This window comes from Canis aureus, chromosome 21, assembly GCF_053574225.1.
Source record: "Canis aureus isolate CA01 chromosome 21, VMU_Caureus_v.1.0, whole genome shotgun sequence".
In the NCBI taxonomy this organism is placed as follows: domain Eukaryota; kingdom Metazoa; phylum Chordata; class Mammalia; order Carnivora; family Canidae; genus Canis; species Canis aureus.
In genome coordinates this window covers 35,102,036-35,123,672 of record NC_135631.1, presented here as the reverse complement: position 1 = coordinate 35,123,672, position 21,637 = coordinate 35,102,036, and positions in this window count along the sequence as shown.

The following is a 21,637-nucleotide window of genomic DNA, read 5'->3' as shown; positions in this document are numbered from 1 at the left end:
TAAGCAAATAGACACAACTTGGCAAATGTCTAAGAGAGAATATTATATAAGCACAATATCAGAAACCTCAATGTGCATATGTGCATGTGTGTGTCTGCCTAACTTCAGAGAGAACACAATATTGCATGGTTCTTAAGAGAATAATTTTGAGCTTAAAAGGGCAACAGAATGAAATTTGTACCATGGTTTCATCTATGGAAATTAAAATACACAAAATATTATTGTATATTTTCAATTTAAGTATGTATATATTTCACACATAACTGTTGGCAACTATTGACAAAAGAAGAATGAAAGAAAGCATGGGTGATGGGCAGAAATGTAATAATATAAAATACAAAAAAAATGCCTAGAACAGACCAATGACTATCATTTTCATGAACCAAAGAGTGTGATGAACTCAACTCTCTGCTCTAGCTGATACCCACACATGGGAGGGGGTCAATGTTGGTCAGAAACCTCTCTAAAACCCCTAAATTTCCAAGAAACATGCTAACTAATAGAGATTTTTAATGTCTTAATTCAAATTATTGGTTAATTTGGAGACTTAGAAATACTAAAATAAGTTGAAAGAGTAAATTTTTAATATTTCCAAGCATATGATTCTCTTAAAGCTGACAAATGCAACAATCATTAAGTGGCAACTTCTATTTTTCTTAGCCTTAGGGTTTTTTGAAGATATCTTAGAGGATAAGTAGATAAAACTTTAAATCATCTTTAAATAAGGAAATCTCTTATATATTTGGCTTCTTAAGATGTATTCTGATGCAAGAATCCATCATTAAAAAATCTTCACAATTTTAGAATATTTTACTAAAAACAATCTTGAAGCATAATTTAATATAATAATATTTTTGAATTATTTATGATGGTTTTACTAAATGAGAGATCTATGTATGTAAAATCTGCCTTTATAAGACCTTCATATTCTATTTCATAAAGAAAATAATGGTACATGCGATGATTTACTTTTTGAGTGGTGCTGAAAATTCAATACAACTTAGTATTATATATTCTTTCAGATAACCCAAATTTAAATAAGGGAGATTATATTTTAACATCATAATTGTAGTTTGTTTTAATTACTTTGCATTTCATACAGAGCTATGAATCACCTCATCTGATTGGAAATGTAGTTAAATAATTAGATTCATGAGTCTTTCTTTTCTTTCAATTTTTATATACAGTAGATAGACAAAAAAGTTCAGGCAGTAACTCAAGTCTCTCACATTATTCTAGTTCATATATTAACACTCTTATGTTATTCCTTTTGTGAGAATACTAAATTCGAAAAATTGTTTTAATAGAAAGATGTTGAAAAAATATAGAAGCTTTCAAAGTTATTAGATATTATTTTTTTCTTGATATGAACAAATTTATTTTTAATATACAGCAAAGGGTGCCTGAGTGGCTCAGTCTGTTAAGTGCCTGACTCTTGATTTCAGTTCAGGTCATGATCTCAGGGTCCTGGGATCAAGCCCTGCATCTGACTCTATGCTAAACATGGAATCTGCTTGAGACTCCCCCCCTCTCTCTGCCCTCCCCACCTGCTCAAGTTCATGCTCTCTCTCTCTAGAAACAAACAAACAAACAACAAAAAAGCCCTATATGTAGCTATATTTTGATTATAAAGGTGAAAAGTAATAAATGTACTTCATTCAGACCTAACATCTATTCAGCACTTCCTATTTGTCAGGCATTTTCATAGAGGTTTTCTCATTGACTTTTCTCAATAAGCAAAACTCAGATATTCAGATAGTGAGGTTCAAACATCTAGTAATGAAAAATGGAGCTTTAAATGTAAGGAAATCATTTGTCCCAGTTCTGTTATCAGAACCAGGTTGATCAGGAAGCCAATGATGGTTAAACTTTAAAGTGTTTCACATGCATACACACTTTCCAATTTGTACCTAATTTTGAAGACTTAATTTTGTATTTTTTCTCATAAAGGGATCTTAAAGTTCTAACACTTTCAGCTTCCCAAAGTCTGATGAATCTGTTACTGCCCATATTGCTTAGCTATAAGTATGTTACAGAACCTGAAAGTAAAACAAAGACTTTTTGTTTTAAATAACATCTGAACATGAATCGTGTTGCAAAGTAGGAGAACCTAGAATATATTGAGGCAGTGATTCAAAAGAGGCAGTGATTCAAAAGTGGATTAAAAAATAAATAAAACACTCTTTATTTTTCTTTTTTGCCCCAATGGGGTCAGAAGTGAGATTGTGAAATGTGGAAAACCAAGAGAAAGCTAAATTGCTCTGAATTAAAAGGAATGGAGAAATATCAATAGAAACATTGCATACAGGGGAGGAGAAGAGGTCATAGCCAGAGGAGAAAAGGGGAAAATTGGCAGAGAAATTTCTGTGAAAAGACAAGACAGAGATGAGAGTTTTGCTTAAAACAGTACCGTCTAGTGGAATAGTGAGATACTAGAAGAGTTCTGTATGACAGGGGAGACTGCACAAGCACACCTGCAAGTACGTACATACCCCTCATTAAAATTCCACTTGCTCTTTAAACCCTATTTATAGAGAAATTTTGTGGAGACAAAAAGAACTTAGCATTCACTTTTATGTTGAATGCTGGCTTTAAAATGAATATAAGGCACCTGATTATATCAAGAATTCAGTTATATGTGCTTAAGGCAAGGGCTTTTTTAGATTTATTTACATATTTTAAAGAGAGAAAGAGAGAGAGCATGAGCAGGGGAGGGTTAAGGGGGAGGGAGACAAGCAGATTCCCTGCTGAGCAGGGAGCCTGATGCAGGGCCAGATCCCAGAACCCTGAGATCATGACCTGAGCCAAAATCAAAGGTTGGATGCTTAACCAACTGAGCCACCCAGGAACTCCTGAAGGCACGGACTTTGGACCAGCAGAAAATTAGGAACTCTCTGACTTCAAGAAATCTATGATTGTAATAGAATGTTGGCACAGAAAGCTTACTGAAACAGTTGATCTGTTTCATATCTAAGAACAGATTAAGTTGATCTTAATCATATCTAAGAATAATGTGTAGATGAGAAAGAGGATCCTAGTGGAGTTAGAAAACTTGGTCCAGATGGAATGCTGCATCCTCAGAAGGACTCAGGAGAACTGGAAGTAAAAATTTGAGGAGAAGAGAATACTGTGAAACAGAGGAGGGCTCTCAAGTTGAATAATTCCAATACAAGAGATTAAAAGACATTTTTTTTCTTCCATTGGGAATGAGTCATTTGAATGGGTTGATTTCATATATGAACTAGAGCTAGCACAGCAAAGTGAGAGTTTGGAGTTGGGGGGATACAACGTCTCTGGCTTTCAAACCAAAGTTCTGTGAATTTGGCCTCTCAAAACTTTATTTTTTTATTAAATATAATTACAATAATAAAGATCACCTACTTCACAATATTGTTGAAGAATTAAATAAGATAAAGGTCATAAAACACTTAGCAAGATCACCAGCAATGATTTAAAAGTTATTTTTCTTAGGTTTTTATATAATATCTGGAGCACATCAGTGGTTTTCTTTGAATTTTAAGAAAATCATAAATTCTTTATAAATTTTTCATTTGCTGAAACTAAAACACAGAATGTATTTTATAAAAGCTGGAGAAGAGTGTGTCTTTATGGAAGGGACACCAAAAAAAGACAGTGAGACAATGCTTCAAGGGTAGCTAGTATATTTTGGAGATAATGCCCAGAAATCCTGGGGATGTGAGACAGGAAAGGGAAGGCAGCCAGTACAGGTCTCGTTAGGACACAAGTTACCACAATAATGGAGCTTACCCCAAAGCGAACTAGGAGTAGGGTAAAAGTGTGAGCCTTGGAGTTATTACAGTCAGGGTTGTGGGAGCTGGATATTTATACTTTATTTCCTTTAGTCATAGGTTGAGGGCTGATCTTGAGGGAGATTAAATCTCATCTGCCATAGAGTAACAGTGAAATAACTCGGGAAATGTAGGTGGAGTGAGTCGAAAGTTGAGGCAGCATATGCTAAAGGAGTGAGAGGAAGGAGAACTAGAAGAGCATTAACTACAAAGGGAGTTTGAGAGTAAAATTTAATGCGGTGACAGGTACATGTACCATTTATAATTGATACAGAGAATATATGCTTTTCTTCAAAACCATATGACATTTTCAAGGATATTTAATAATTAAATAAAAATTCACTATAATTGTCTATTTTAATGAAATTTTCTGTATCAGTTACTGAGCATAAATAAGTGTAAAAAGCTTCTAAATGGATTCCTGGTTTCCAGTTCCACATGTAAACAGCTTGGATGTCTCCACTCTGTCCTGACAGGTAAAAAGCTGAACAAATCGAGAAATGAACAATTTTTCTCAAATCCATAAAAGATGTGAGGACAGAGGACAAACTGCTGCCCTGGGATTGAAGAGGCATAAAGGTGACTATAGGGTGTCCTGGACTTACCTGAGTGGACTCATGGGTGGAAACTGACCTGACAACCAACACTGGAGTAGGAACCCCTCAGTTGTGACTGATGAATTGCTAGTGGCTTTGCAGAGACAAGAGTCAAATTCCAGGGAACCCAGTTATAGGGGAGCCCCCACATTTTTATGAGATTTACCTACAGGAGCTTGACCAGGTTCTCGTAATTATCATTGAAAAGTGAAGGAGAAATAAAGACTCCTCAGACAAACAATTGAAGGAACTTATTGCCAATAGACTTGCAATGTGCAAAAAAAAAAAAAAAAAATATTTTCGCCACAACCAGGTAGGATTTATTCCAGGTGTGCAAGGCTGCTTCAACATTCAAAAACCAGTTAATGTAATGCATCACATCAACAAGCTAAAAAGGAAAATGACATAATGATAATAGATGTAGGAAAAGCATTTGACAAAATCCAACGTAATTGTAACTTTCTTAATTTTTAGCAATATAACTTCTTTGTAAGAGATTTAGGTAAAGAAAACTATAGAACTTCAATAGTCCCACAGGATGACACATATCAAGGGTCACAAAAAACTCAGAAGTGTCGAACACTGAGAAATGGAGTGGGTTATGAATTTGTAAGTGAAGCTTCTTTTAGTGCCACTAGATGGCATATGTGACCTGTGAATCTCACTTGAACAAAGTTTAAGAAAATTTAGGACTTGTTTTCCCACAGTATCCAATACACTTCCAAGTATCTTCTCTTCCATCTGTAGCAATTTTGTGTTGTTATTTAAACTAACGCACTTTTTTCATATTTTTTTCAAAAATGTTAGAATCAGGTGCAATCATTTCATAATTGAAATAACATCACAAGATAATTTCTGTATCAAGTTATAATAAAGAGGGCTTTTTATATAGATATTTATTTTTAAAAGATTTTATTTATTTATTTGACAGAGAAACAGAGAGCACAAGTAGGCAGAGTGGCAGCCAGAGGGAGAAGCAGGCTCCTTGCTGAGCAGAGAGCCCGATGAAGGGCTAGATCCCAGGACCTTGGGATCATAACCCGTGCGGAAGGCAGGTGCTTAACCAACTGAGCCACCTAGGTGCTCCTTATCTAGATATTTAAAATGTATGAATTATGTAAGGAAAGGATGTTTCCTTTTGGTCTTTCCTTGGGGAAAAATCATCAGGTATTTTTAATATGAAGCATTAGCCACTTAAGCTAATTTGGGTGAAGTCTTGAAAAATAAGAAATCTAGTCAGATATTACTAGAAATGAAGGGAAGGCTTTACTTTTTTGAGATAATATTAAAGGATTATCATTTGGGTAATAATTAGCAAGGAGTCTTTTGTTGATTATTACCTTGAATGAAGTAATTGTCTTTAAGAGATAAGAGCTATAAAAACAATCTGAAAGGGGCTTCCCTTGATAATCAATATTAACACATATGCAGACATCAATTGAGATCATTCTCACCCTTTCCTAAGAGAAGAAAAAAAAAGGGGGGGAGCAAATATTACACCCAGAGCTTGGCAGTACATGGAAGAATAGGTGGCACCAGCTGAGGCCTCTCACATTGGTCATCTTCAAAAGCCAGAGGTCAGAAAAAAAAAAAAAAAAAAAAAAAAAAAGAAAAAAAAAAAAACAGACTCAGGCATAGAATTTATTTATAAGGATAGTAGAACTCTGATAAAAATTTAATTCTCAATCCGGGCATGTGTGCTCTACAGGTCAGGACTTTAATTGGAAAACAAAAAGTAAAATTTGGAGTCAAGACATCCAGGATGCAAAAAAAAAAAAAAAAAAAAAAGACATCCAGGATGCTAATTTGATGAACTTGAAACTAGGTCTCCTCTGAACCTCTGGGCCATTCCTCCCTGTTAAAGATGAATGTTCCCCATTAGCTGGAAGACAACAATTTAACTTGCAGGTCATTTGGGATCAATCTTCACCTCTTCTCTTGACTACCAGACCAGTAATGAGGGTCAAATCAAAACGCAACTCAACTGGAAAAATGCTGATACTGCCAGGAAGTGAAAAAGACTATGCACCAGAGAAGCTGCAGAACCTAGTACATTAGTACAATCAGGATGCTATAACAAAATGGCAGTGAATTTTAGGGGGACAGGAACATTCAGGATGCAGCGTCTAGGTAGCACGTACCAGCAAGCTGCAAGAATGTATATGACGCTAAATCCAGAGGGTGCTGAGGTCGATGGATCTAGAATTCTATAATATAAAACTGATAAGTGAGAATTCATCAATATGAGAGAGATGGTTAATATTTTGGCAAAGACTGCTAGAAACAGTGTTAACCTGCTCCTGGAGACTTGGAAAAATAAAGAATGACATTAAAAGAAGTAAAAATTACAGAATTTTCACAGCAGGTGATTCAGGAAGGGATCAAATGAGATCCTAGGAAAGGTATGCTATACAAGAACAAGAAACACTACTCCCAGCTCTTCTCCACAGGAGGCCCGGAGGACACCACACTCATTAAATCAGTCAGGAATCTGCTGGTGAGAGTGGCATCCCACTGAGAGTCTCAATGATAGCTGTTTTCTGTAGGCCAGAGTTGACAGCAGTTTTTGTTACAGAATTGAACACCTTGATTGCAATGGAGGTGAAAGGGAGATAAAACAAGAGAAACTATGCATTTAAGAGTCAGAAACATAATCATAATATCATAATCATAATCATAATGAGCAACATGGTCAGAGTAGAAGTTGAAAGTTCCAGGCCCACAGAGCGTTATAGAGGTGGTTACTAGGCCACATTATTCCATGTACAAGATGGATGGGCAGTCGGTTAGGGTATTTCAGAATTTATACATTGAAATAATTCAAAGATTTCTTTGTGATGCAGAGATTTAGAGTAGCTATCTCAATAAGAAGTCATGATCCCATGCTCAGTCCCCAGAGCTAAGATATTTTGAAGACTCAGGACCCCATGTAGCCCTTCTTCCAAGGGAGACTTAAGCCACTTTATTCTATAAGTGGTCAGCGTAAAACGGGAATGCAAGACATTTTTGTCAAAGGTTGGATACAGGGTTCAAGTTGAAAATGATTCCTAGAATCTGAAACATCACCATGGCCTCAGATTTAGGGCTCATGGAGACCAGGTAAAATAAATGGGGCTCCAGCCCAAGTTCCTCTCCCTACTCAGCTCTACTCAGATCTGTCTACTCAGCTCATACCCCATCTGGTGAATATGTCTATGGGTCTCAGATATATAATCCAAATGGATATCCCTGAGAATATGTGGCTGCCAGAACCACACCATTAATTAATTCCTTGGCCTGTTGCAAGGACAAAATGTTAGTCTCTGAAACTGCCCCGTTTTGGCAAAGGTAGTAAATCAAAAGCAGTATCACAATCTATGAGTAGGTTGGACATGATAGGGATTAGTGCTACCTTTTTTTTTTTTTTTAATTTTATTTATTTGTTCATGTGAGACACACAGAGAGGCAGAGACACAGGCAGAGGGGGAAGCGAGTCCATGCAGGGAGCCTGACATGGGACTCGATCCAGAGTCTCCAGGATCAGGCCCTGGGCTGAAGGCGGCGCTAAACTTCTGAGCCACCTGGGCTGCCCTAGTGCTACCTTTAAAGCTATCAAGGACAATCATGGGCCTCATAAAACCCCCACTTGATTCACAAGTCTTTCCTCTACAAAAATTAGACTGCTTCTTGTGGTTGAGAGGAATCTATCTTAAATTTAATTAGGAAGTAGATTCATTTTCAACTGCTGAACTGGATACGGTAATTCTACTATAGCAAATCAACACAGCCTCAGTTCAATGGTCGCATTGATTTGGTGAATATATTATTTTTATCCATAGGAGAAGCGAGTTTACATTCATTGAATGGAATATTCACATTTGCATCCTTACTCAGATTGGGTTAATTCTTTCTTTCTGTCATAACATACTCCAGGATAATCTGGACATGGTATCACATTGTTCCATTATACCCGTGTCACCATTTAATAGAACAGATGAGCAAAAGAAAATTGAAAGAAAGTTGAGGGCCTTGGTAAGACACATGCGCATCAGGGGACAGAAGATGAATCTCACAGAGGTTCGGGGGCCTGCAACCTTAGTAATTTATGTAGACTCTCCCTGGTTTGGAGTAGCTGGAACATTACCCCTAAAGTAAAGGGAAATTGTACTTCCTACCCAGTAAGATGGAGACACGATATACCTGGTCATAACACACTGATCTTTTTACTAAGTGACATTAAAAGCTAACAAATTTTATTTGGGCCCAGACCAAGAAAGGGCTCTGTAGCAGATCTAGGTTATAGAGTAAGCAGCCCTGCCACCAGAGCCATATGACCTAGTGGATATCAGTGGTGAGGAAGGCATCACACAGAATTTGTGGAAAAACCCATAAAAAAATAAAAGAGCGACAATATAAACCCATAGTGTTTAATGACAAGTCTGTGCCTTCTGCAGGAGAGAGCCCCACACCATTCAAAAAAACAGCTCCTGATATGCTAGAAATAACCGATCTGGCCATGGCATCCTTAGGGACCACGTGACTCTAGGTGCCCATCAGGAATTGAGTTCTGTAGGGCCAACCAAGGTAAAAGTGGCGAGGCACCAACAACATCCAGGGTGCAAACAAAGTCTACCCAGGCCTGGGCATGGCCAACACTAGGTGCATGATCTGGTGGCCCAGGTCTCCCAGTTGTTCACCCCTCGGACACTGACAGCTGACAGCACCCCCTCGGTTCACAGCTGAGGCAACAGGGTACTGAGGGAGGAAGAAGGCTGCACTTGCTTCCCTGGTGAGCCAGTTCAGGACACAGATGCGAGCAGGGAAGGCCTTGCTGCATTAGCTGTTCTGAAAACCCCAGGCGCTATTTCCAGTCTCCCTTCCTTGGCAGGTTCCTTGCATTCTAACCTCGGACAAGTCCTCTGTTTAACTGTATCACAGTTCTTTATTTTTTTTTTTTTAAGATTTTATTTATTTACCTGAGAGAGGCAGTGAAAGAGAGCATGAGGCATAAGAGGTAGCTGGAGAGGGGGAGGCTGACTCTGCTCTGCTGAGCAGGAAGCCCGATGTGGGGCTCCATCCTAGGACCCTGGGATCATGACCTGAGCTGAAGGCAGACACCCAGCCGAGCCACCCAGGCCCCCGAATTCTATCACAGTTCTACTTCTTCTCTCACTGCCGTAAAGCACTCCCACAGTAAACCTCCTTTAAGCAATCTGTGCCTCACAATTTTTGTTTTTTCAGAGAACTTAACCTAAGACACTAACTGACTTAGGATATAAACTTAGAAAAAAAAGAACAAAAACATAAGTGAGTGAAAAGTTGTTCTTTTTTTTCTTTCAGTACTGCTACTCTCACAAAATGATGCTGATTTTGCAGAACGCTCATGTTTTTAAAGTATGTCAGGATATGGGAATGAAGAAAGGATGTGGGTTAGTCTCAACTTACCAGGTAAGTTCATTATTAACAAGGTGTGAAATTGTTTACCACTTAGACATTTGATTTACTCCTTTGCACAAGAGAATCAAACTCAGGTTCTGAGTAGTCTAATAAAGAATCCAGTCTTATTTCAAGATATATATTTTCATTTATAAATTATTTCCTATGAAAAAAAATATTTCCTATGAATGATTTCTATTTTTAAATGTCTTAATTTAATGCCAATTATAAAATACAATTAAAATCTAAACACAATTGGAATCCTCAAGTGGATTAATCCTCAAGTGGTGATTAATCTACCACTGTAATTTTTTTTTAATTTTATTTATTTATTTGAGAGAAAGAGATAGTGACAGAGATAGCAAGAGAGAGCATGGGGCTGGGGGAAGCAAGTGCCCTGCTCAGCAGGGAGCCCCATGCAGGACTCAATACCAGAACCCTGGGATCATGACCTGAGCCAAAGGCAGACACTTAATTGACTGGGCCACCAGGCACCCCTGTAATGTTTAGATTAAAAGGAGACACATCTCTCTAAAAAACACTTTGGCATAATTGCAACAGTAAAATCAGACCTATGAAAATATGTGACAGGTTACACAAAAGTATCTAGCTATGTTGAAAAAACATACTCTTTTATTGTTTAAAAACTCTATTTTTAAAAGGTCTTTTCAAACGTAGAAAGTGACATGAAGATACGGTGACCTTTATGCCAGTTAAAGTCAAACGTCTTCCATTGGAATCACTTTCTTTTCTTAATTGTTCAATATTTTGACTTCACCTTTTTGACTGTTGAATACCTACTGCATTCCTGTCACTGAATAAAGGGAAAAAAATCCTTTGTCAAATATCTGTAAAAACCTTAATGTTTAACATTGGAAGTATAAATTTGACCAATAAAAGACATTATGAACATGCATATTTTTTGTTACTAATATTTTGAGGAGATCACTTTTACAATTAATCACTGGTTCAATATATGTGTATACATGGCATCAGGTTCAGCAATAATTAATGATATCTCAAGTTCCTTATTAATATATGAAAAATGAAAGGCAGTAAAAATATCAATTATATCATATCAATTAATAAATTTATCTCCTTTAAAAGCATAATAATAAATGTATATTTCATATTGTTTATCACTATACCCCACTAATGATGTTTTGTTTTGTTTTGTTTTTGTATTTTACTGTCTTCTAATAAACCTAACAGAGTCACTCTATGGTCTTGAATGCTTAGCTTATCTCTTTGAGGAATTCTTCTCTTAACTGCCATCAGCATCAGTTGACTCCATTTCCCAGGATCCTGTAGAAATTTCTCATTGAAGTGTTAGGAAAGACGTGAAATCTTCAAGGTGGTACAAAATATACGCATAGTTGGTACACTTATATGTACATCAAACAATGTGGTGAATTATTGAAAATAGCTATCCTCATTCACTCACTGATTCATTCATTGACTACCATCTTGGAGAGGTTGGAATTGCAGGATCTAGAGCCAAACCTATGGGATTTGAATCTTGTCTCCACCGTTCACCACCCATGTAACAATATTAAGTTACTTGACCTTCTAACTTCATTTCCTAAGCAAAATGGGATGGGTAAATATAGCACCAACCTCTTAGGATGGTGTGGACATTAAATGAGTCCAGATGTGGGACACCTGTGTGGCTCAGTGTTTGAGCATCTGCCTTCCGCCCAGGGCATGATTCCGGGGTCCTGGGATCGAGTCTCACACCGGGCTCCCCGCAGGAAGCCTGCTTCTCCCTCTGCCTATGTCTCTGCCTCTCCCTCTGAGTCTCTCATGAATAAATAAAAACTCTTTCAAGAAAAAAGTAAATGAGTTCAGATGTATGCCTAGTACATAAAGATTGATAAATACTTTATGAATTTTTGGCAACTGCTGATAGAAGGGAAGTTCTCTCTTCTTCTGTGCATCTTGGCATATGCAGCTGCTCGCCTGCAAGACTTAACCAGTTTAACTCATGTACATACACCCTTAGTGAAGAAATGAATAAGCAGGGTGGGCAGGCACTGTCAAGGAAGAATAATATTAAGATTGAGAAGAAAATGAATTTACTATTTAACATGGGAGATGCAGTCCTAGAGCTGGTGACATTCACTGAATAAGGGCTTTATGGGGCTTGGAGTAGTTTAACTTCTATGTATAATGTGCTCTGGCATTAACATTGGGAATTACTCTTACTTTCTCTTGAAATGGGAGTAAAAGGAGACACTTTAATAGCAGATTTGGTATACTTAACACATACTTTCACTTTCACTATATTTTTCCTACATAAAAATATTCATACTGTTTATCACTATACCCCACTAATGATGTATTTTTTTCCTACACAATTATTTACAAAGGCATGAAACAATAGAAGAGAGTTCATAGTGAACAAATACAGAAATGAATGATTTTCTAAGGAAAGTACAATGTGGCCCTCATTGGCTGAAAAAAATATCACCACTTGGAGAGCAATAATGAAGCAATTGAAATTACTTCCTTACGTGTTATTTGTCTATTCAATTAAAGTATTGATGTACTCATAATATAACATGTCCTATGATTTATTAACTTTTAGAATCAAATTATCAGAATCAAATGGTGGTTACCTCTGGAGACAGAGTCTGAGGAGAGCGGTGGGGTGCCATGGGATGAGGTAAAAGACAGTTGCTTTTCATTGTAGGTGCTTCTTTACTATCTTGTTTTTGTGTTCATGTATTACTTAGGCACTTCAAAGAAAACCATAATGTTGGGATCCCTGGGTGGCGCAGCGGTTTGGCGCCTGCCTTTGGCCCAGGGCGCGATCCTGGAGACCCGGGATCGAATCCCACGTCGGGCTCCCGGTGCATGGAGCCTGCTTCTCCCTCTGCCAGTGTCTCTGTGCCCCTCTCTCTCTCTCTCTCTGTGACTATCATAAATAAATAAAAATTAAAAAAAAATTAAAAAAAGAAAAAGAAAACCATAATGTTGATTTTCTTGAATTTAAGCTTAACTTTTGTTCTCTAATGGTGATACCATGTGCTGTGCTAATCATGTTGTACATTAATGAAGAAACTAGGCAATACTTCTCACTGGCATTTCCTGACTACTCTGGTCCTTGGCAAATTTCAAAATACTAACGTAAAATGGACATATCTTAGTTATTCCTCCCAAAAAATATTTATTTAGGTGAGATGGGGCCCAGAAATCTATTAGTTAATAAGCATCTTAGATAATACTTACAATTAGGCAACCTTGGAAAACATTGCTCCTGAATACACTCAATGAATTCTTAATAGATACGTGAAAGAAACTGTCATTTTAACAAACTTCCTGTGGCATACACAGTGCCTATCAGATTTGTTGGGCAGCAGATTAAATTTAAAAAGCATATTAAATTTAAAATTAACATGACATTTTAATTATACATTTCATATTCAAAGTGTACATGGATAATATGGATAGATGTGCTTTACACGTTTTTGTTTTATTTACATTGTGTTCCAGACTCAGCCAATGTGATGTTCCTGTCCACCGAGATACCAACTTTTTTATGTCTCCAAATACAGTTGCCACACAAGAAACAAACAAATCATCTTGCTATTGGTTCTTTTACTCTCATTCTTATGTATTACTCCTGCTTCACTTTTTTTTCACCTTTACCTTTTAGAGTTTCCCTCACCTGTGCCCTCCGATGGGGTCCACTGACTCTAATGATTCCCCACTAGTTAGCACTTGAACAATCCCTCTGCCTAGAGCACTGCTTCTCAGTCCTTGCTGCCTAATGGAATTACCTGAGGGCAAATGGGTTTTTAACATACTTCAGTCTTGTCAAGGAGAACTTCTGTAGATAGGACACAGGCCGTAGCACTTTTTAAATAAAAATTGATACCTCTTTATTTTATTTTATTTTAGTTAACATACAGTACAATATTGGTTTTGGGAGTAGAATTCAGTGATTAGTCCCTTACATACAACACCCAGTGCTCATCACAAGTGCCTTCCTTAATATCAGTCACCATCTAGCCCGTCCGTCCTCCGCCCACATCCCTCCATCAACCCTCAGCTTGTTCTCTATCATGAAGATTCTCTTACGGTTTGTTTCCCCTCTATCTTTTCTTTTACTTTCCCCATTCCCATATTTCATCTGCTTTCTTTCTTTAATTACACATATGAGTTAAATCATGTGTTGTCCTTTCTCTGACTTATTTCACTTAGCACAATACTCTCTATCTAGCTCTACTCACATTGTTGCAATTGGCAAGAATGCATTCTCTTGATGGCTGAATAATATTTCCTTGTATATACATGTCACAGCTTCTTTAACCATTCATCAGTCAGCGGATATTTGGGCTCTCTCCATGGTTGGCTGTTGTTGATAATGCTGCTATAAACATCAAGGTGCATGTGCCCCTTCTAATCTGTATTTTTGTATCCTTTGGGTAAATATATAGCAGTGCAATTGCTGGGCCATAGGGTAGCTCTATTTTTAACTTCTTGAGGAACCTCCATACCGTTTTCCAGAGTGGCTGCACCAGTTTGTGTTACTACCAACAGTGTAAGAGGGTTTCCCTCTCCCTGTATGCTTGCCAACACCTGTTGTTTCTTCTTGTCATTAATTTTAGCCATTCTGACAGGTATGAAGTGGTAACTCATTGGGGTTTGGTTTGTATTTCCCTGATGATGAATGATGTAGAGTATTTTTTCATGTGTCTGTTGGCCATCTGCATGTCTTCTTTGGAAAAGTGTCTATTTATGCCTCCTTCTGCTCATTTTTTAGCTGGATTATTTGGGACTTTGGGGGTATTAAGTTTGATAAATGTTTATAGATTTTGAATACTAATCCTTTATCAGATATATCATTTGAAAATATCTGCTCCCATTCTGTAGGCTGCCTTTTAGTTTTGTTGATTGTTTTCCTCATTGTGCAGAAGTTTTTATCTTGATAAAGTCCCAATAGTTCATTTTTGCTTTTGCTTCCCTTGCCTACAGCAAGAAGTTGCTAACAGCTGAGGTCAAAGAGGTTGTTGCCTGTGTTCTCCTCTAGTATTTTGAGGGATTCTTGTCTCACATTTAGGTCTTTCATCCACTTGATAGAAACTGCATTAACTGTTTAGATTGCTTTGGGCAGTACAGATATTTTAACAATATTTGTTCTTTCAATCCATGAGTACGGATTGTTTTTCCATTTCTTTGTGTCCTCTTCAATTTCTTTCTTAAGTATTCTATAGTTTTCAGAGTACAGATCTTTTAGTTAAGTTTATTGCTTGGTTTCTTGTTGTTTTTTGTTTCTTTTTTTGTTTTTTGTTTTTTGTTTGTTTTGTTTTGTTTTGTTTTTGCTATTGCAAATGGGATCAATTCCTTGATTTCTTTTCCTGCTGTTTCGTTACTGGTGTATAGAAATGCAACAGACTTCTGCACTGTGATTTTATATCCTGCAAATTTGCTGAATTCATGTATTAGTTCTAACAGTTTTTTTGGTGAAGTCTCTCAGGGTTTCTATGTAGAATATCATATCATCGGCAAATAATGAATATTTGACTCAGATTTATTTTTGTTGTCTGATTGCTGAGGCCAAGACTTCCAGTACCGTGTTAAATAGTCATGATGAGAGTGGACGTCCTTGTCTTGTTCCTGACTGGGGGAAAGGCTGTTTTTCCCTGTTAAGGATGATATTAGCTGTGGATCTTTCATATATGACTTTTATGATGTTGAGGTATGTTCCCCTGTCTCTACTTTGTTGAGGATTTTTATCCAGAATGGATGTTGTATTTTATCAAATGCTTTTTCTGGATGTATTGACAGAATCATCCTTTCTTTTATTAATGTGGTATATCACATTGATTGATTTGTGGACAATGAAACACCCTGCATTCCAGAAATGAATCTCACTTGATCATAGTATTTCCTTTAATGTAATGTTGAATTCAATTTGCTAGTATTTTATTGAGAATTTTTGCATCCACGTTAATAGGGAATAGTGACCTATACTTCCTTTTACTAGAGGTATCTTTATCTGGTTTGGGAATCAAGGTAATTCTGGCTTTGTAGAATGAGCTCGGAAGTTTCTTTCCATTTCTATTTTTTGGAGTAGTTTGAGAAGAATAGGTATTAACTCTTCTTTACATGTCTGCTAGGATTCCCTTGGGAAACTATCTGGCCCTGGAATTTTGTTTGATGGGAGATTTTTGATTACTGATTCAATTTCTTTGCTGGCTATGGGTATGCTCAAATTTTCTATTTCTTCCTGTTTCAGTTTTGGTAGTTTATACATTTCTAGGAATTTGTCCATTTTTTCCAGATTATCCAGTTTGTTGACATACAATTTTTCAAAGTGTTCTCTTATAATTGTTTTGGTTTCTGTGGTGTTGGTTGTGAGCTCTTTCTTTCTCTTGTGATTTTATCTATTTGGGACCTTTTTCTTTTCTTTTTGACAAGTCTGGCTAGGGATTTATCGATTTTATTAATTCTTCTGAACAACCAGCTCCTAGTTTCATTACTCTGTTCTATTGTTTGTTTGCATCTCTATCATTTATCTGCTCTAATCTTTATAGGTTACATGGTTACAGGTTTTATTTGCTGTTCCTTTTCTAGCTCCTTTAGATGTAAGGTGAGCTTGTATATTTGAGACTTTTCTTGCTTCCTGAGGTAGGCCTGAATTGCAATATATCTCCCTCTTGGGACTGTCATTACTGAATCTCAGAGCTTTTTGACTATAGAGCTTTCATTTTCACTTGTTTCCATGTATTTTTTTTTTCTTCCTTAATTCCTGGTTAGCCCATTCATTTTCTAGTAGGATATTCTTTAACCTCCATATGTCTGAGGTTTTTCCAAATTTATCTTGTTGTTGAGTTCATGTTTTATAGCATTGTGCTCTGAAAATATCCATGGTATATCAGTCTTTTGTATTTCTTGAAGGCTGCTTTGTGACCCAGTATGTAACCCAGAATATCCCATGTACCATTGAAAAGAATGTTTATTTTGCTGCCTTAGAATGAATTGTTCTGAATATATCTGTTAAGTCCATCTGGTCCAGTGGGTCATTCAAAGTCATTGTTTCCTTGTTAATATTCTGATTAGATGATCTGTTCATTGCTGTAAGTGGGGTGTTAAAGTCCTCTACTATTATTGCATTATTATCAATGTGTTTCTGTTTATTATTAATTGACTTATATATTTGACATATATATATATATGTGTTCCCAAGTTGGATACATAAATATTTACAATTGTTAGATGATGGTATAATGCCCTTCTTCATCTCTTGTTACAGTTTTTGGTTTAAAATACAGTTTATCTGATATGAATACTCTGGCTATCTTTTGACATCCTTTAGCATGACAAATGATTCTCCATCTCCTCACTTTTATTTATTTATTTATTCATGAGAGACACAGAGAGAGAGGCAGAGACACAGACAGAGGGAGAAGCAGGCTCCTCATGTGGAGCCCAATACGGGACTCCATTCCAGGACTCCAGGATCATGACCTAAGCCAAAGGCAGACACTCAACCAGTGGGCCACCCAGGCATCCCTCCATCTCTTCACTTTCAATCTGCAGGTGTCTTTAGGTCTAAAATGAGTCTCTTCTAGGGAGTATATATATATATATTTTTTTTTTCTTATCCATTCTGCTCCCTTGTATCTTTTGATTGGATTTAGTCCATTTACATTGAGAGTTACTATTGAAAGATATAATTCAGTGCCATTGTGTTACCCATAGAATTGGTGTTTCTGTTGATGTTCTCTGGTCCTTTATAGTCTTTGTTGCTTTTCAATTTTTGTTTTTGTTTTTTTTCCACTCTAAGAGGGACCCCCTAAAATTTTTTTCAGACTTGGTTTAGTGGTCATGAACTCCTTTAGTTTTTGTTTGTCTGGGAAACTCTTTATCTCTCCTTGTGTTCTGAATGACAACCTTGCTGGATAAATAATTTTTAGCTGCATATTTTTACCATTCAGCACATTGATTATATCCTGCCACTCTCTTCTGGCCTATCAAGTTTCTGTGGACAAATCTGCTGTGAATATGATCTGTCTTCCTTTGTAGGTTAAGGACTCTTTTCCATTGCTGCTTTCAGGATTCTTTTCTTGTATGTGTATTTTGTGAATTTGACTATGATATGCCTTGGCAATAGTTGACTTTTGTTAAGTTAAATGAGAGTTCTCTGTGCTTCTTAGATTTTGATGTCTATGTCCTTCCCTAGATTAGAGAAGTTTTCAGCTATAATTTTTTTTTGAATATATGTTTTGCCCCTTTTTTTCTTCTCTTCATCTTCTAGGACTCCTATGATTTGAATGTTTTTACATTTTAATAAGTTACTGAATTCCCTAAGTCTACTTTCTTTCCAGCTTCTTTTCAGCTTCATTATTTTCCATAATTTTATCTTCAATGTTACTGATTCACTCCTCTGTTTTGTCCATCCTCATTTTTATGGCATCCACTGGAGTTTGCATCTTGGCTATAGCATTTTTAATCTTGGCCTGACTCAATTTTAGGTTTTTTTTTTTTTTTTTTTAACCTCTGCAGTAAGGGATTCTCTCCTGTCCTCTCTTCTTTTCTCAATCCCAACCAATTTCCTTATAATCATTGTTTTAAATTCTAGTTTAGATATCTTACTCCTATCTGTACTTATTAAATCCCAGCCATGAGTTCTACTTCCTGTTCTTTCTTTTGCAGTGAATTTCTCCATCTCATCATTTTGTCAAGAAAAGAAAAAAGGAAAAAAAACAAACAAAAAACCAAAAAGCCAAAACAAAAAACAAAGAAAAAACCCCAACAAAACAAAAAACTAGATCCTGGGTGTATTTTGATCTGCTTGTTAAAAGAATCTAGTTCCAAAAAAAATGTAATAAAATAAAATGAAAAGATATATGAATGTATGTAAAAATAAAAAATTTTAAAGTAATTATAAATTAAAAAGGAATTGAAAAATGATGAATGAAAAAATAATCATTTAAAAAAAACCCAAGGAATAAAAATAAAAAGGAAGCTAGATTCTATTTTCCGTAAAGCTAAAACTTGGCAGCCCTCAATGATCAGTAAACTTGTTGCAAGTGAAATGTTTCTGCTGGTCTTCTGGAGGAAGGGCCTAATGTGCTGATTTCTCAGATTATATGGAAATTAAATAAAGCTATGATTCCAATTTATCTCTTATTTCCCCATCTAAAGTCTTACTTCTATGTCTTTAGTACATGAACCAAACAATATCTGTTGTTTATTCCATGTATGATTTCAATAAAATTCCCCCTTTAGTTTATTATTATACATGCACACAACATACACACACACGTATGAAAGAGATATAGATATACAGAACTCTCCCCATTCTAGAACAAAAAATATTTTATAACTACCACTTCAAGTTATTTATGTTGTGCTATTTACCCATGCTTCTCTTTTTTTGTACTAGAAAATCTCTGGAAAGAGCAATTTATACCTGATTACTCATTTCCACTCAGTGATTATTCCCTTGTAACATGATATTTACCTTTTTAAAGGTTACCAGCACCAAACCTCCTCTTCAGCAAACATGATTTGAGTGCTTAATATTTGGTTGGCACTGGAGATAAATATTCAATTCATATTTGCAACTGTCTTCCTAATGTTACAATAAGGAAGACACAGAGGACAATAATATCCTATATGGTGGTAAGTATTTTATAAGTGGGAGTATGTTCATTCAAGGGAGGTTAACTGGGGGATGTGATACTTGAGTTGCCTTGCTTTACAAGTCGAAATTAGTTGCTAAAAAAGGATAAAGGGATTCAGAAAAGACATAAAACAGAAATGGGATATATGCAATGAAGTCTTATTCCAAAGAATAAAGGTTTGACACATTGTTGCAGACTTAGTGAGCAGTAAATGGTGCTATACTCCCAGAATTAATGGTGTATGTATCTGGGATTGTATATGTTTAGGGATAAGGAAGAGCATGATTATTTTCATAGGCTAAGGTACGGAATTTTTGCAATGTGAAGTTGGCCCCACGTCTGTTTTCTTACAGGTTAAAATTAGAATAGAAATATTACCCTCTCCTTCATGGTTTCCTGAGGATTACATAATATGATGCTTTTTGTCAACCAGGTCTGGCACTTAGTACACACTTACAAGATGCCAAGATGCCGTCCATAACTATGTTGTCTTGTTATTACATAGCAGCAATGGAAGCAGTGTTTGAAGTTGTGGAAGAAAATTCAGGATAGAAACAGTGAGGACAATTAGGAACCTCTGTCTTGGCAGGAAAAGAAGTGACTAAGTAAGGCTAGTCAGGTAGTAATGGAAATTAACAGAGGATAGCAGAAACATTTAAATTCACTTGATATGGGGTTTATGAATTTTCAGAATATAGGTTTCAAAAATTGATTAAGGGAGGAGGGGCAAGACGGCAGAAGAGTAGGGTCCCCAAGTCACCTGTCCCCACCAAATTACCTAGATGACCTTCAAATCACCCTGAAAATCTACGAATTCGGCCTGAGATTTAAAGAGAGAACAGCTGAAACGCTACAGTGAGAAGAGTTCGCGCTTCTATCAAGGTAGGAAGACGGGGAAAAAGAAATAAAGAAACAAAAGGCCTCTAAGGGGGAGGGGCCCCGCGAGGAGCCGGGCTGAGGCCGGGGCGAGTGTCCCCAGGACAGGAGAGCCCCGTCCCGGAGACGCAGGAGCTGCACCAACCTTCCCGGGCGGAAAGGGGCTCGCAGGGAGTTGGAGCAGGACCCAGGAGGGCGGGGATGCCCTCGGCCTCCCGGGGACACTAACAGACACCTGCGCCCCGGGAGAGTGCGCCGAGCTCCCTAAGGGCTGCAGCGCGCACGGCGGGAGCGGGAGCAGCTCGGGCGGGGGGGGGGGGGGCTCGGGGGCGGCTCCGCGGAGGGGGCTGCGGGGCGGGAGCGCGAATCCACCAGCGCAGGCCCCGGAGCTCAGGGCCCCGGGACACAGCCCAGGATCCCGCCTCCCCCAGGACAGGCAGAGGCCGGGAGGGCCCAGGACAGCAAGGACGCTCCTGCCCCAGCTGAGCAGATCAGCGGCCCCACCCCGGAGCCTCCAGGCCCTGCAGACCGAGAGCTCAGTAGTTCCTGCGGGGGCTGAATCCAGGGCTCCAGAGCTGGCCCTGCCACTGGGGCTGTTCCTCCTGGGGCCTCACGGGGTAAACAACCCCCACTGAGCCCTGCACCGGGCAGGGGGCAGAGCATCTCCCCCAAGCGCAAACACCTGAAAATCAGCACAACAGGCCCCTCCCCCAGAAGACCAGCGAGACGGACAAGTTCCAGGGGAAGTCAAGGGACTTAAAATATACAGAATCAGAAGATACTGCCCCGTGTTTGTTTGTTTTTTCCTTTTTGATTTCTGATTGCTTCCCCCACCCTTTTTTCCCCCTTTCTTTATTTTTCTTTCTCTTTTTCTTCTCTTTTTCTCTTTTTCTTCCTTTTTTCTATTTCTCTTTTCTTTACTTCTTTCTCTCCTCACTTTTTCTCCTTTTCCCAATACAACTTGTTTTTGGCCACTCTGCACTGAGCAAAATGACTAGAAGGAAAACCTCACCTCAAAAGAAAGAATCAGAAACAGTCCTCTCTCCCCCAGAGTTACAAAATCTGGATTACAATTCAATGTCAGAAAGCCAATTCAGAAGCACTATTATACAGCTACTGGTGGCTCTAGAAAAAAGCATAAAGTACTCAAGAGACTTCATGACTGCAGAATTTAGAGCGAATCAGGCAGAAATTAAAAATCAATTGAATGAGATGCAATCCAAACTAGAAATCCTAATGACAAGGGTTAACAAGGTGGAAGAATGAGTGAGTGACATAGAAGACAAGTTCATGGCAAAGAGGG